This window comes from Phoenix dactylifera, unplaced genomic scaffold (genome assembly GCF_009389715.1).
Source record: "Phoenix dactylifera cultivar Barhee BC4 unplaced genomic scaffold, palm_55x_up_171113_PBpolish2nd_filt_p 000051F, whole genome shotgun sequence".
NCBI classification, from domain to species: domain Eukaryota; kingdom Viridiplantae; phylum Streptophyta; class Magnoliopsida; order Arecales; family Arecaceae; genus Phoenix; species Phoenix dactylifera.
The window spans coordinates 824,863-839,913 of record NW_024067670.1 but is presented as its reverse complement, the minus strand read 5'-3'; the positions used below and the strand labels follow the sequence as shown (position 1 = coordinate 839,913).

Here is a 15,051-nt window from a genome sequence, read left to right as displayed (position 1 = left end):
TAAGAAAGGATTTCAAAATGAAGCCGAAAAGAACTAGAGGAAGACATCACTTCACGAGAAGATGGATTCTGAAAATTAATACTAGTGACACATGGAGCTAGTCTAGTGCCGGAAACACAAGGAATTAATCAGAGACATGCAGACAACCCAAGTGTTATTTTATCTACTATCTAAGACAAGCAAAGAACAAGTCAGAACAGAAACCTTACCAAAATTTCATATTCTAACATGTTAAAACGTTGAATTCCTTATGATGTGCTCTAGATTATATCGGCCGCCATGAGCTGCACCAGGATGCATATTTAGATCTGTTTTTTTTTTTGTTTGGAAAATGGATTATATTACTCTACGTCCTGCGCCGGATTGCAGCTACTGCTGATCATTTCCGTGCCGTCCGTGCACTTCAATCAATTTTCTAGTACTTAAAATACCTACGATCTGATGTTTCCTGAGATAAAATCCAAGTGAAAACCCAACGCCCTTCAAAAATCCTCAGTGCCGCTTCCGCGGTCCAGGCTCGATTCCTCCATTCCTTCTCCCCCAGGAGACACTTGCCGAGGAAAAGTTGGGGGTTTCATCGTCAATGGCAAGGTCAATTCGGTTCCCCTTCCTTCTTCCTCTCCTCTTCTCCCTGCTTCCCTTTTCTCCCCAATCTCCTCCCAAACCCCTGAGATCAACGTATGGCCCAAGCCCACCGCCGTCTCCTGGCCGATCCCTATCGCCATTCCTCTCTCCCCCTCCTTCCACATCCTCTCCCCCTACCCCGATCACAGCTACCTCCGCCTCGCCGTCGCCCGCTACTCCCGCCTCCTCCTCTCCGAGCGCCACCGCCCCTCGTCCCCCCCGCCGTCAACCTCTCCGCCTCCGCCCCGCCGCTCGCCGCCCTAATTCTCTCCGTCGCCGACGCCTCCGTCCCTCTCCACCACGGCGTCGACGAGTCCTACTCCCTCTCCATCGCCTCCCCTTCCTCCTCCGATCCGCCGCCAATCTCACCGCCGCCACCGTCTGGGGCGCCATGCGCGGCCTCGAGACCTTCTCCCAGCTGGCCTGGGGCCGCCCGCCCGCCGTCCCCGCTGGGATCTCCATCTCCGATAGCCCGCTCTTCCCCCATCGCGGCCTCCTCCTCGACACCGCCCGCAACTTCTACCCCGTCGCTGACCTCCTCCGCACCATTCGCGCCATGAGCCACAACAAGCTCAACGTCTTCCACTGGCACCTCACCGACTCCCAGTCCTTCCCCCTCCTCCTCCCCTCCGAGCCCGATCTCGCCCTCAAGGGCTCCTACGGCCCCTCCATGCGCTACTCCCCCTCCGACGTCCGCCAAGTCGTCCACTTCGCCATGAGCCATGGCGTCCGCGTCGTCCCCGAGATCGACACTCCCGGTCCGTCGTAATTTTTTGCCTTTCTTTCTCCAAATTGATTCTTTTTATAAATAAGTACAAAGAGTTTGTGTTAATTACATTGATTAGGGCATACGGGGTCGTGGGCTGGAGCTTACCCGGAGATCGTCACTTGTGCTAACAAATTCTGGTCGCCACCCTGGGGGGAGCGGCTGGCGGCGGAACCCGGCACGGGCCAGCTCAACCCGCTCCACCCCAAGACGTACCAGGTCGTCCGCAACGTCCTTCGCGACGCCGCCGGCCTCTTCTCAGAGCCGTTCTACCACACCGGCGCCGACGAGGTGAATCCCGCTTGCTGGAAGGACGATGCAGCGGTCAGGGACTTCCTATCTGCCGGCGGCACCTTGGACGAGCTCCTCGAGACCTTCGTCAATACCACGTATCCCTTCATCGTCGGCCTCAACCGCACCGCCGTCTACTGGGAGGACGTCCTCCTCAGCTCCTCCGTGAAGGTCGGGCCCGGCGTGCTTCCCAGGGAGACCACCGTGCTCCAGACCTGGAACAATGGACCGGAGAACACAAAGCGGCTGGCGGCGGCGGGGTACCGCGTGATCGTGTCGTCGGCGGACTTCTATTACCTGGACTGCGGCCACGGTGGCTGGGTGGGGAACGACAGCCGGTACGACCGGCAGGTGGCGGACGAGCCGGGCGGCCGTTCAACTACGCCGGCGGGAACGGTGGGTCGTGGTGCGCGCCGTTCAAGAGCTGGCAACGGGTGTACGACTACGACATCACGTACGGGCTGAGCGAGGAGGAGGCAGGGAGGGTGCTGGGCGCGGAGGTGGCCCTGTGGTCGGAGCAGGCGGACGGGGCGGTGCTGGACGGGTGGCTCTGGCCGAGGGCGGCGGCGATGGCGGAGGCGCTCTGGTCGGGGAACCGGGACGGGGAGGGGAGAAGCGCTACGCGGACGCCACGGACCGGCTCAACGAGTGGCGTCATCGGATGGTGGAGAGGGGAATCGGGGCGGAGCCCATTCAGCCATTGTGGTGTGTAATGCACCCCGGTATGTGTAATTTGGTCCAATAATATGATCACTGAAAGAAAGGGGGAATGAGGCTCATCAGTCATTTGACGAACTATCAATAAAATAATAAATTTAAAATTGTATTTGTTGTGGTTCGAATTTGGTCCGAGGGTGATCACGTCGGGGGAGTCGAATGAGCCACCGGTAGTTGGAGGAAGAAGATGGAAGCCACCTCCTGCACGACGGCGGGGCCGAACCTGAACAAAGCCTCACCAGTGTTGCCGATGAGGATCCTCCGACGATCAAGTTAGAGTAGGGTAATTTGGTCTAGCCCAAAAGTCCTTTAGAAATTACCTAACCGGATTATTTATAGTTCTGGTGGAGAGGCCCAGGTGGCAGAGGTACTGTCCGCCCTCATCATGAGAAGGGGCGTGGCTCTGAGCCGAATAGCGCGCAGCTAAGGCTAGCCGGTGGCGTGTGGTGCTGTCCGTTCTCAAGAACGGTAAGGTGTTGACAGTCGTAGCAGGGTATGGCTGGAGTAGTCAAGGTGCTATCCTTTGGCTGTCAAGGGCCAGCTATCGAAGCATGGCGCGGTGGCATTGTAATATCCGGCCACGTAGGCTGAACCCGTTGAGAGGTCGCATCATGCATTTGGCGAAGTCAGCTGGACTGGTGCTGAGGGTAGCTCGGCTCTCCGGGTCCCGAGGTGTGCTCGGTGGAGCGCCCCGAGCTCGAGGGTCGGGGCGTACCATTGAAGTGGGCGCCCCGAGCTCAGTTGGGGCGGGTCGGCGAGTATCTGAGGCTGATGGAGCTTTTGGCGGAGTCGGAGGCCGAGCTAATTATAGGCTGGACCCGAGGGATTGTCAACCGGTCGGTATTGGCGTTATTGGGCCAAAAACTGGGCGCCCTTTTAGTTGTGGGTTGGACGATCCATTTCGCCCCCCATGCATTTGCCCCCACTTCTGAGGTCGAGTTCCCTTCAGCTCGGGGCGAAGGAAGTAGCCAGATTATTGTTTGTCCAGCGCTTCAGTCAAATGCTCAAGAAGAGGTAGTACTAGCTAGATATACCTCGCATATTTCATAGCGTGGGAGCTCTGAGTCGGGCTTAGGTGACTTGATTCGCCATGTTTTCCTGAGCAGAATCCGCCGTGGGATTTTTTGGTGTTCCACGTGGGCATCTTTTCTGAGGGGTGCAGGAAAAGAACGAGAGGGGTCTACTATTAATACCCATTCCCTGAGCATCCCGCTTGACAGAATGCGAGAAGTTGGTATTAATGCTTCCCTTCTCCGAAGCGTCTCGCCTGATGGAATGCGAGAGGCCAGCTATCAATGTTTCGATCTCTGGAGCGCCCCTCCATAATGACCAGCATTTAGTGCCGCGATTCAGAAAAATTTGCTAAGGGCCGTTTTGAGGCTCGCCATGTGGCGTACCCCGGCTCGTCTGATCGCTCAGGCTATCCGATCAGAGCCACTGTAGTGGGCTTATATAAGGCCTAAGGGGCCCTTAGGATCGTTACTTGATCCTCTACTGCTCCTGGTTCTTTTTTTCAGCTGCCATTGTCGTGGTGTTCAAGCTTCCTTTGGACACTCTGAGAGCTTTTCGTCAACCTTCGCATCGAGAACACTCTTCACCGACCCAGCAGTCATTCTCCTTCTTTTCCCGATCATCTTCTTCGGCGGGCTTTGGGTAGGCATTTTATCCCTTCTCTCAGTCGCTCGAAGGAGTCTTTTTTCTTTCTCCCTCTTTGTAATCATGTGACCAAGGCAATGGAGTCACTAACGAGAGCCTCGATGTCGGTGTGGCGTTTCGTCCCAAGCCTAGGCTCTTCCAGTGCGGGGGAGGCAAGCTCGAGGCGGGCCCGAGCCCGTATGGGGACCGGCTCGCTCATGAGTGATGGGATGTGGGCTCGGTTCGACGCCGATTCTTCATTCCTCCGGAGTTCGTCTCGAACTCCCAGAACTTCAGGGGCGAGTCACAACCTGCCTAGTGATTGGGTCAGAGTATACGTAGAAATGCTCCGAGCCAGGGCTGAGGTTCCCTCTACACGGGTTTGTGAAGAGCTTTGATGGCTTATGGTTTGGTGCCTGCACAGCTCGCGCCCAATTCATGGAGAATAATCATCGGCCTCCTTGCTCTTTGCCTGTGCGCACGGTCTGTCCCCCTCGGTAAACATCTTTAGAAGTTGCTTCATATTAAAAGCAACCCATGGAACAAGGATGGTGGGTACTTCTCCTCCAGAGGAGGCCGCAAGCTTTTTGAGGGCATGCCTAATTCCATCACGGATGGAAGATGACTTTTTCTTTATTTCTCTGAGTGGTCGTGGGATTTAATCCGACCTAGAGTTTTCTGCTGGCTTTTGGTGAATAGCAAGCTCCCACAGTTGTCACAATCCGAGCAGGGGTCCTAAATAGTTTGCTCGGACTGAAAGGATCTCCTCGACTCCCTGACCTGCTTAGTGAGGAGGCTTTAGTGAATCATGGTCTGAGCCCAGCTCGTCCCGAGGGTAAGAATAGTTTAGTTGCTTCTTTCTCCCTCTAATGCTTAGATTCTGATTAAAATTTTGTTACCAAACATCGCAGGGATGATCTCACACCAGACGCTAATGGCCACATACAGGAATAAGAGGGCCGCCCCCGAAGGGGTCCGACTGATGGGAGGCGAAGAAGGCTAGAGTTGCCCCAGGCCTCGAGACTGAGCGGGGAGAGCTTGCCCCGATTGAGGTTGCCCACCTACTCGGGTCGGATTCAGCCAGGGGCCTTGCGGTGGAGGTCGAGTACCCCGATCGGCGGTTGCGGAGGATCCTTCTGACCAAGAGCGGTCGCCCCCTCCCGTCAAGTCCCGGAGGTCGGAGCAGTCGCTCAGCTATTTGAATCGAATCTCGAGCTAGGGAGCGGGCCCGAGACTTCGATTCCCCTTGTGGTCCCGACGTCTGCTGAGGCTACGACTTTCTCCGAGGTTCCGACCTTAGCAGGAGTCGAGCCCATGCTCCCCGAGTACAGTGGGGAGCGATTGCAGTGTCAGTGTCATGCGTTTGAGGACGACTCAGCCCTCGAGTCCGAGGACATTGCTTGCGAGCTCGTGCACAACATCATGCTCCCGCACGACTGTGCCTTGATGGAAGAGAACCTCGGCGACCTCGTCCATCACATCTACTCAGTGAGCGTGCAGGTTAGTAATGTGGCCCTTCCATTCCTTATTTATTTTCTTTGCGAATACTCGGCCTTTGTTGACACTTTGTCTTTTCATGCCGGTCTCTTCATGTGGTCGACATGTTAATGTCCAGAATGCTCGCCGATCGGGAGGAGCTAAGGGTGTTTAGGCCGAGGATGGAGCGGTGCTGAGCTCCAAGAGCAGGAGGCCAAGGCTTGGGCGTTAACTGCTGCGCAGCGGCGACAAGAGGCCAAGGAACAAGTGACAGTAGTCGAGCAGTAGCGGCGCGAGGCCGAAGAGAAGGCTATAGTCACCTTGCAGTGGCTTCGAAAGACCAAGAAGAAGGTACGGGCTACCGAAGTCCTGATAAAGGACCGGCTCGCCCAGATCCAAGATATGGGAGGCGAGCATTCTCGGGCTGCTTATCTGCCACAAGCCGGATCTCCGAACTCGAAGCCACCCTTATTAGACTTCAAGGTGAAGCCGAGGAACGGGAGCTTGAAGATTGGGCGGCTCGAGAATCTAGTGGGATCGTCTGCCCGAGCGGCCGTCGAAGATTTTGCCAGTAGGAGTACCTCAACGACCTAGCGGAAGGGGCTACTGCTGCATGGTCCTGGGCTTCAATAATTGTCGCCTCCAAGTCCAGCAGTTCTGCCTTGGAGTCGACCTTAGCAACCTTGAGCCAAACCTGGACGAAGCTGCTGAAGTGGGCGGGGATGCTGCGGAGGCCAGTACCGAAGTCAGGCCAGAGATCGCCCCCGAAGCCACCGCCGGGATAGAATAAGTGGCCATTCCCGATGCCAGCATTGAAGCTGAGGCCGCCTCCGAGGTTAGCGGGGATGGCACTTCCAAGGTTGTGACTAGGACGGAGGCCGCACCTGACGCCAATATAGAAGTCGTCCATGTCGATTGACTTTCATTTTTATTTTTGTAAAGTTGGCCACTTGGGCCTTTTATAGTCAATCCGACCTCAAGATCGGGCACCCTTGTATTTGGCCTTTGGCCTTTATCATCAATAAAGTCTGCGTTTCTTTCAGCATGTTGCGCCTTTGATCAAGTATTTGAGCTCATCTCGCTTCATGCTTGGATATCGAGATCCGAACTACGTAACCTAGGTCCGAGCCTATCTTGCGTAGCGGGAGACACGTTTGGCGTTTGCCAAAGTCCCCGGGCTCGGCATATACCTTCAATTCGGAGATAACCCTCCCATAGGGACGAACTTGTAACTCTTTGTCTCATATCGCGCGGCCACTTTGAGCCCTGCCCAGGAAGGGCAAGGTCGGGGGAGAAAAGGGTACCCGACTGGAGACTAACTTGAGGATAGAAGCCTGCCCGAGGGTCGACGCCAGCTCAAAAAATAGGGATGAGCATTCACCCGAGAGTAGGAATCGCTCGAGGGCTAGTGCCGGTCGAGATTAGAAGTTCGCCCGAGGGTCGACGCTAACTCGGGAATAAAGACGAGCTCGAGGATAAATATCTACCGAGAGTAGAAATCCGCTCGACGACTAGTGTCGGCTCGAGATTAGAAGTCCGTCCGAGGTTCGACACCAACTTGGGAATTAAAGACGAGCTCGAGGATAAACATCTACTCGAGAGTAGAAATCCGCTCGAGGGCTACTGCCGACTCGAGCATTAGAAGTCCGCCCGAGAGTCGACGCTAACTCGGGGATAAATATCTATCTGAGAGTAGAAATCGCTCGAGCGCTAGTACCGGCTGGAGATTAGAAGTCTGCCGAGGGTTGATGCCAACTCGGGAATAAAGACGAGCTCGGGGAATAAACATCTATCCGAGAGAAAGAAATCATTCGAGGGCTAGTGCCGGCTCGAGATTAGAAGTCCACCTGAGGGTCGACGCCGACTCGAAAATAAAGATGAGCTCGGGGATAACATTTACCCGAGAGTAGAGCAAACCTTGCAGTTACGAGGCTAGTTGGCTCCCAGGCATCCCGAGTTGAGCTCGAAGGAGGCGCCCTTATGGGGCAAATACCGTGATTGCTGAGCTTTTCAAGCTAGGCTCATGCGATTCGCTCTCTATCGTAGTAGTAATCAGGGGAGATGCCTTCGGTGTGCGTTCGATATAAGGTCGGATGTCCCGAATTAACTCAAGGGACGTTGTAGTAGATTCCTGCGATCGCAGGAGCTCTGAGGCTCGCGACCGACACAACGCAGGGCATCCCGAGTCGAGCTCAAGGGACGACTTTGTAGATGCCCCCCACTCAGATCGGGGGCGTATTTGTAGGATCTTGAGGACGGGGGTGCTCTTCCTTGGCTCTCCGTTGACGTCGCGGGGCATCCTGAGCCGAGCTCGAGAGATAACTTTGTAGATGCCCCCCACTCAGATCAGAGCATACTTGCAGAATTCTGCAGATGAAGGTGCTCTTCCTTGGCTCCCCGTTAACGCCGCAGGGCATCCCGAGCCGAGCTCGAGGGATGATTTTGTAGATGCCCCCCACTCAGATTAGGGGCATACTTGCAGAATCCTATGGACAGGGGTGCTCTACCTTGGCTCCCCGTTGACGCCGCAGGGCATCCCGAGCCGAGCTCGAGGGATGACTTTGTAGATGCCCCCCACTCAGATTTAGGAGAGTACTTGCAGAATCCTGCGGACGGGGGTCCTCTTCCTTGGCTCCCTGTTGACGCTGCAGGGTATCCCGAGCCGAGCTCGAGGGATGACTTTGTAGATGCCCCCCATTCAGATCAGGAGCGTACTTGCAAAATCCTGCGTACGGGGGTGCTCTTCCTTGGCTCTCCGTTGACGCCGCAGGGCATCTCGAGTCGAGCTCGAGGGAGAACTTTGTAGATGGATTTATCGATATATAACTCGTGCCGCCAGGGCATACAGAGCGCGTTGAGCCCACTGGGGCGTTTCAGAGACGCTTTGGGAAAGTCCCAGAGGGTAACTTCATTAATTAACATAGTCTGAAAAAAGAAAGCCCTGACCTGGAGGGGCTAAGGTCCTTTTCAGGGAAAGTAATTTACATCTCGAGTCACCAGCCCCGGGCCGATAAGAGTGCGGCCTCTTCCCGGCCCCTTGGAGCCAGGGCAGCTTTTAACGCATAGGACGCGTAGATGGGGCATTGATGGTGCCCTCGCTGGGGCGACTGTCGTCTGGCCTGTCAGATGGCCCTGAAGTTTGTTCATTGAATTCCACCCTGTCGGTCGATCCACCGACGATCCGACTCAGCAGGCCTTAGCAGACGATTACTTCATTCTTATCACAGAGTTGGTAACAATCCTCCGTGTCATGACCGTGATCCCTATTGAAGTGATAGTATTGGTCCAAATGCTTCCGTGACTTGAACGGTTGTATCTTCGGCGGAGATCGGAGGTAGCTACAACCTTCAATTTTCGTGAGGATCTCAATCTGGAAGGACGTGAGAGGAGTGTACTCCTCAAAACTTCGGAGGGAGACATGCCTTCCGAACCTCCAAGGGGACATGCTCCTCGATCGATAGCGCTCCTCGTGGAGTTCCGCGGCCCGATCCCAAAGCATCTGGATTTGCCACCCCGCTTCCTCGACTTTCTTATCGAGTTCGACGATTGATGAAGCTCCGGCCGGATGAAGGTTTGAATAACCACGGCAAGAGCTTGGACTTGCTGGGCGAGTAGATAAAACTGCTCTGGCTGGACCTGAGAAATTTGGTCCGCCGGTGCATGCGGTGCAGGGGTGGACTTTGGAGGGAGCAGTCAGGCGCTGATTTCCGACCGCTCAACATGTTTGGGGCTCTCCAACTCATTATCCTCGTGGTCACGAATCAGGCCCTTTCTCTAGCACCAGAAATGTTTGGTTCGAATTTGGCCTGAGGTTGACCACGCCGAGGGAGTCGAAGGAGCCGCCGGTGGTTAAAAAAAGAAGACGGGGGTCACCTCCTGCATGACGGCGTCGGTGGATCTGCACAAAGCTTCATTGGTGTTTTCGGTGAGGGCCCTCCGACGATCAAGTTAGAGTGGGGTAAATTTGGTCGAGCCCAAAAGTCCCTTAGAAATTACCTGACCGGATTGTTTATAGTCCCGGTGGAGAGGCCCAGGTGATAGAGGCACTGTCTGCCCTCATCATGAGAGGGGGCGTGGCTCTGAGCTGAATGGCGTGCAGCTAAGGCTGGCCGGTGGCGTGTGTGCTGTCCATTCTCAAGAACGGTAAGGTGTTGACAGTCGTAGCAGGGTATGGCCGGAGTAGTCAAGGTGCTGTCCTTTGGCTGTCGAGGGCCAGCTATCGAAGCGTGGCGCGGTTGCGTTGTAATATACGGCCACGTAGGAGGGTGCGGGCGGCACACATGGATGCGGTTGTTGGCGAGGCCGAACCTGTTGAGAAGTCACATCATGAGTTTGGTGAGGTCGGTTGGACGGGTACTGAGGGTAGCTCGGCTCCTCGGATCCTGAGGTGTGCTCCGTGGAGTACTCCGAGCCGAGGGTTGGGGCGTACTACTGAAGTGAGCGCCCCGAGCTCGGTCGGAGCGGGTCGGCGAGTATCCGGGGCCGATGGAGCTTTTGGCGAAGTCCAAGGCCGAGCTGATTTTAGGCCGGATCGAGGATTCAACCGGTCGGTATTGGCATTTATTGGGCCAAAACTAGGTGGCCCTTTTAGTTGTGGGCTAGACGATCTATTTCGCGCCCCGCCAGTATTATTCATTGTTCCATAAATTTATTTATTTTATTGTTAAATGTTTTATTTACTGATTTTTATGAATATATTCATACTCATATAATTTAATTCATCCATTTTACCAAAAACAATTTATATTATGCATATCTTGTTCACTGTGATTTCTAAATTTTAGTGTGATACAAATAGAAATCCTATGTAATGCATGGAAATAAATTGTAGTCATTGAACAAAGTCTTTGAATTTATAGATTTACTATGATGACCATATAACAGGGGACTGATTATGATGATTAGCTTGCATGCATCAATAATGTTGGATTTGACTTTTTGGTAATTACACTTGATATAATGTAATTCTACGGCGTGAGAAATTTAGACCATTTTCCTCTATTAGTTAAGCATATATAATAGAAAATATAGCAATTTTACGATAACATTTTCATTATCTTTATATATTCTAATTATGTAATATCCAAAGATTTCTAACACCGATTACTTTTTGTGTAGTACATTACAAGATTAGCTTGATTGATTTGAGTTTGAGCTAACTTAAGCTATTATCCGAGATTTATAAAGGTTCCATTAGACTCTTTCAGTTATGTATTTTAAAATGTCTTGTTATCCACCTTAGGAGTCTAAATATAGGCCATCCTTTTTTGCCCGTATATGTTCATCAATTGTGATTTGAGAGTTGTCATATATAGAGATCTCAAGATGATGGGCTACTGGATGCATAAATGCAATTCGTAATATGTCATAAGAATCCACAGCTTCACCATAACTACGGTGCTATACTATTGAAAAAACTTAAAAATTAGAGGAGAAATAAAAATAATGAGAAATATCTGGAAGGATAAAAGATAAACTATTGGTCATTGTTTGGCGAAAAGGATCCTTCTCAGGATTATAATTTTGTATTTAATACCATTCCGACTATTTTCTTTTGATAATTGCTGCTGTCACCTTTAATCTCCAAATTGTTTGTCTTTCACTTTTCATATCCTGATCTCTCGCATCCTACTCTCTCGGGTCTTTACCTTGTACTATAGGTTGATGACCTAGTCGCATGTAAAGCACAGAATATGATCGGACTCTAATTAAATACTTGGCCTCTATGTTGACCTAATGAATTGATTTTGATGAATACAAAATACTTAAGTATAATACTAATAATTTAGTGTTCTTGGAGTAGTTAATTTGTTTTATAGGGAGCTCAATGAGTTTGAAAGGTTAGAGAAGCATAGAGAAGCCTAAAGTACAAATCTTAAAGTTGGAAAAGTATTTGAAGTATTTTGGGAGCTTTTGTAGTGGAGGAGTCGACACTAAGTGAAGAAGAATCGACCTCAAAATCCTAGGAGTTGACACCAGACTTGCAAGAGTCGGCCCAAAAAAACACGTCAAAAACATGAGACATTTTTAGACACTTTAGGAGTTGACTCGAAAGCTTCAAGATACGTCCTCAAGATCTCAGGAGTCGATCCCAAAACTTTAGGAGACGACTCTAGAAATTCAGGATTCAACCCCAAAATCTCATGAGTCGACCCCATCACTTCAGGAGTTGACCTCTCTGCACATGACAGATTAAACAGCTAATTTTTTTGGGAGCACAAAACATACAAAACAGCTTCCAACGGCCAGTTTCTCCTCTCTAGTGGTTAGAAATGGCTCTCTAACAACTTTTCAAGCTATAAATACTTCAAATTAAATTGCAGAAAAAGATGATTAATGAGATTGAGTGGATGAAGTAAAAAAAAAAGGAATACAAGTTAACCACCACTTCTTAAGCTTCAACTTGAGTATCAATTCGAGAAGTGATCATTCAATACCTCCACTCACTTCAAAGAGAACTTCCAAATATTGTGAGAGAGCTTCAACTTCCAATCTTTGAGTTCTACCATAACATCAAGAGCAAGCAAGAAAAGAAAAGTGAAATGGCCGAATTTCATTCACTAAGATCCCAACTTTCAGAGCAATCAAATTCAAATTCCAACACCAAAAATCCAACCTTAATAGAAGTTATTTTGTGTCTATTTTCTATCTTTCTTTTGTGCACGAGATTAGAAAATCTTGTATGGGGTTTTTGGTATGGCTGACATCGTGAAAAGTCAGCAACCTTGTAAGGTTTGGCTATACCTGTAAAAAGCGAGGTTGCAGTTGATTATCTTGAAAAATTGACTAAGTTTTGATGAGCTTGGAAATCAGCAAGGAGTTTCTAAGTTTTGGAAATCGGAGTTTATTTAACTATATCAGCAAAATAGCTTAGTTTTAGTTGATTGCCAAAAAAATCTACTGAGTTTAGTTGTGAGCTCGAAAAATAACCGTGTTGTAATTTTGTTCATAGTTTATTATAAAATTTCCAAGGAGGAAACCTTGGAGAGTAAATATAGTAGCTGAGTTTGACTCTGAACTACTATAAAATTTTTGTATTTATGTTATTTTTGCTTGTTTCAATCTTGTGCATTTACTTATTACTAGTTTATTGTGCGTACTAAAATTTAGGTTAGTTTTACTTTAGAATTATCTAAGTTTTTTAAAAAATTTGAAAAATCTAATTCACTTTTTTTTTTTTTTTTTTTGGTGGGGGATAAGGTGGGCTATATTTACAATTGGCCTATATTTCAGCACAACTTATTTTCAAAGCTCGGCCTCGAGCGGCTCATCCAATTTAAACAAGTGTCCTTTATTCGTCACTGATCCTGCTTTATGTGACGCCCCATGGTAACTTAATTGGTCTACAGACTTGTCATTTCCGAGTCAGTCCCTTAAACTATTATTCAGCCTTCCTCGAGCTTAGCCACGTGGCCTTATCTTCGCCGGTTTTCATGCCTTTGACTGGAATGTGGTGTAAGTAGGCCTCCTACTCAGCACTTTGATTCTAGTTACTGGCCTCAGCACTCATCTTTTTAAATCAGATCTTAATGCTCGGCCTATCCCTTGAATCTCGGCATATCAGTCATGACCACGGGTGAAGCCTCTTTTAATATTCCTCATCTGTTGATGTTGCCACATAACTATTATTTAACCGGCTTTTGAGCCTCTGCTAAGGATTAGGACGTCGTGATAACATTTAGTTATGAAAGCTAGATTGGAGATTGAAATGGTTAAGGGACCTAGTCAACATGTCAGCAGTCCGGTCAACGAATTTGATCGAATTATAATTTACATTACCATTTGGATTAGAGATCGAGTTTAACCATATTTAAATTAAATATAATATTATTATTATAAATATATAGTTAATGGTATGTCTTTATTTTAAATATTGTTATTTAAATCACTTTTACCTTTTATATTATTAAACAGAAAATAGACTCATCTCTTATCTTTTAAAAAAATGTTGTCATATAATCTAGAAAGACATATAGACCTTATTGATATTTTTAGTAAAGTTTTAAAATTTCAAAAATAATGAAATGGAGGATTTTTGTTTGATTTTGTATCCAAGATAAAAGGATTATTTATGTAAAACATTATAGAATTTATTATTTTTAAATTATTTTAGATAATAAGAGTTTGAAAATATTCAAAAGAAAAAAAAGGTATATGTCCTTATGTGTAAAACATTATAGAATTTATTATTTTTAAATTATTTTAGGTAGTAAGAGTTTGAAAATATTCAAAAGAAAAAAAAGTATATGTCTTTTTGCACTTTAATCAAAGAAGAATAAACTAAACTTTTAAAGGGAGAATAGTGTTGCCCAGCTACGCAGCTCAAGAGGAAGGGTGAATTAGATTTTTCAAAACTTTAACTTATAATGCGACAATACTAAAAGCTTGATAGACAAATCTTTGAACAACAATTAAGCACTTAAGTAAATAAGCAAGAAATTAAATCTAGGCAAATACAAGAGGTTTATAGTGGTTCGGTGCCAAACCTGCACCTATATTTACTCCTCAAGATCTCTTGAGAATTTTACTATAATCTATATCCTAAATTATAGCCTAGTTGTTTTTCAGGTTCACAACCAAACCTAATTAATTTTTTCAGGTCAATTAGCCAAAACGTTTACTCATTGTTTTTCGAGTTCACAATCAACCTAGTTGATTTTCCAAGCCAATCGACCAAAACCCACCCCAAGTCAGTTCTAGGCTCAATACAAACCAAATACAAGTTTGGATGGACCTTTTTTCTAAGTTTTAAACTTAAAACTTGTTACAATAAAGAAGTAGAAAGAATTAAAACACAATGAGTATTGATTTAAAATACATACAAAAATTGTAAGTGGAGCAAGACTCCATTGGTTGATTTGAATGCACTTGAAGGTGCTTCACCAACTCTCTAAAGTTGAATATGTGATCTTTCAGCTCACAATGAAAGCTCTTAAATGATGTCTTCTTTGAAGCTCTCTTTTTGCTTTCTTTCTCTAGCTCTTAGAGGATTTTTCTTGTGGTGCTTAAGCTCAGCTCTTTCCATTGGTGTTTCCATGCATTTATACTCTTTGGAGAAGGTTAGAACACTTTTCTAACCGTTAGACAGTTAATAGAGCCATTGAGAGGAGAAAACGACCATTTACACTTGCAAAAAAACTAGCTATTATAGTTGTCAGGCGTAAAAAGGTCGACTCATAGTTTTCTGGAGTTGACTCAATATTTTTAGGAGTCGACTCATGATCTTCAGAAATCAGCTCGAGCTTGCTTCCATTTCTGCTACACTTTATCTTTCGTTTGTGGCACTTCTAGAGTCGGCTCTCTCAGTTCAAGGTCAACTTAAGAATTTATTTCCGACAGATTCAGGTGAGGGGATGGTTTCCCCTCCCCCGAACCCCTTCCCCTTCCTTTGGTTATGGAACGTTACCCCCCCCCCCTCCCCCCCAGCTCCCCTCGGGGGGGGGAGAGGATATTTTTATTAACCAATACGCCTAAGGGTCCGAGGGCTCCACCCCCCGAACCCCCGGTGTTCTCAAACGGCAAAGCCTTACTGAACCAGTATT

At 48.4% G+C, this 15,051-nt stretch overlaps 1 pseudogene; it reads left to right on the top strand.

Moving 5' to 3' along the window:
- The first annotated feature begins 468 nt into the window (after window positions 1-468).
- On the top strand, window positions 469-2,467 carry LOC103716985 (annotated as a pseudogene).
- Window positions 2,468-15,051: the final 12,584 nt, after the last annotated feature.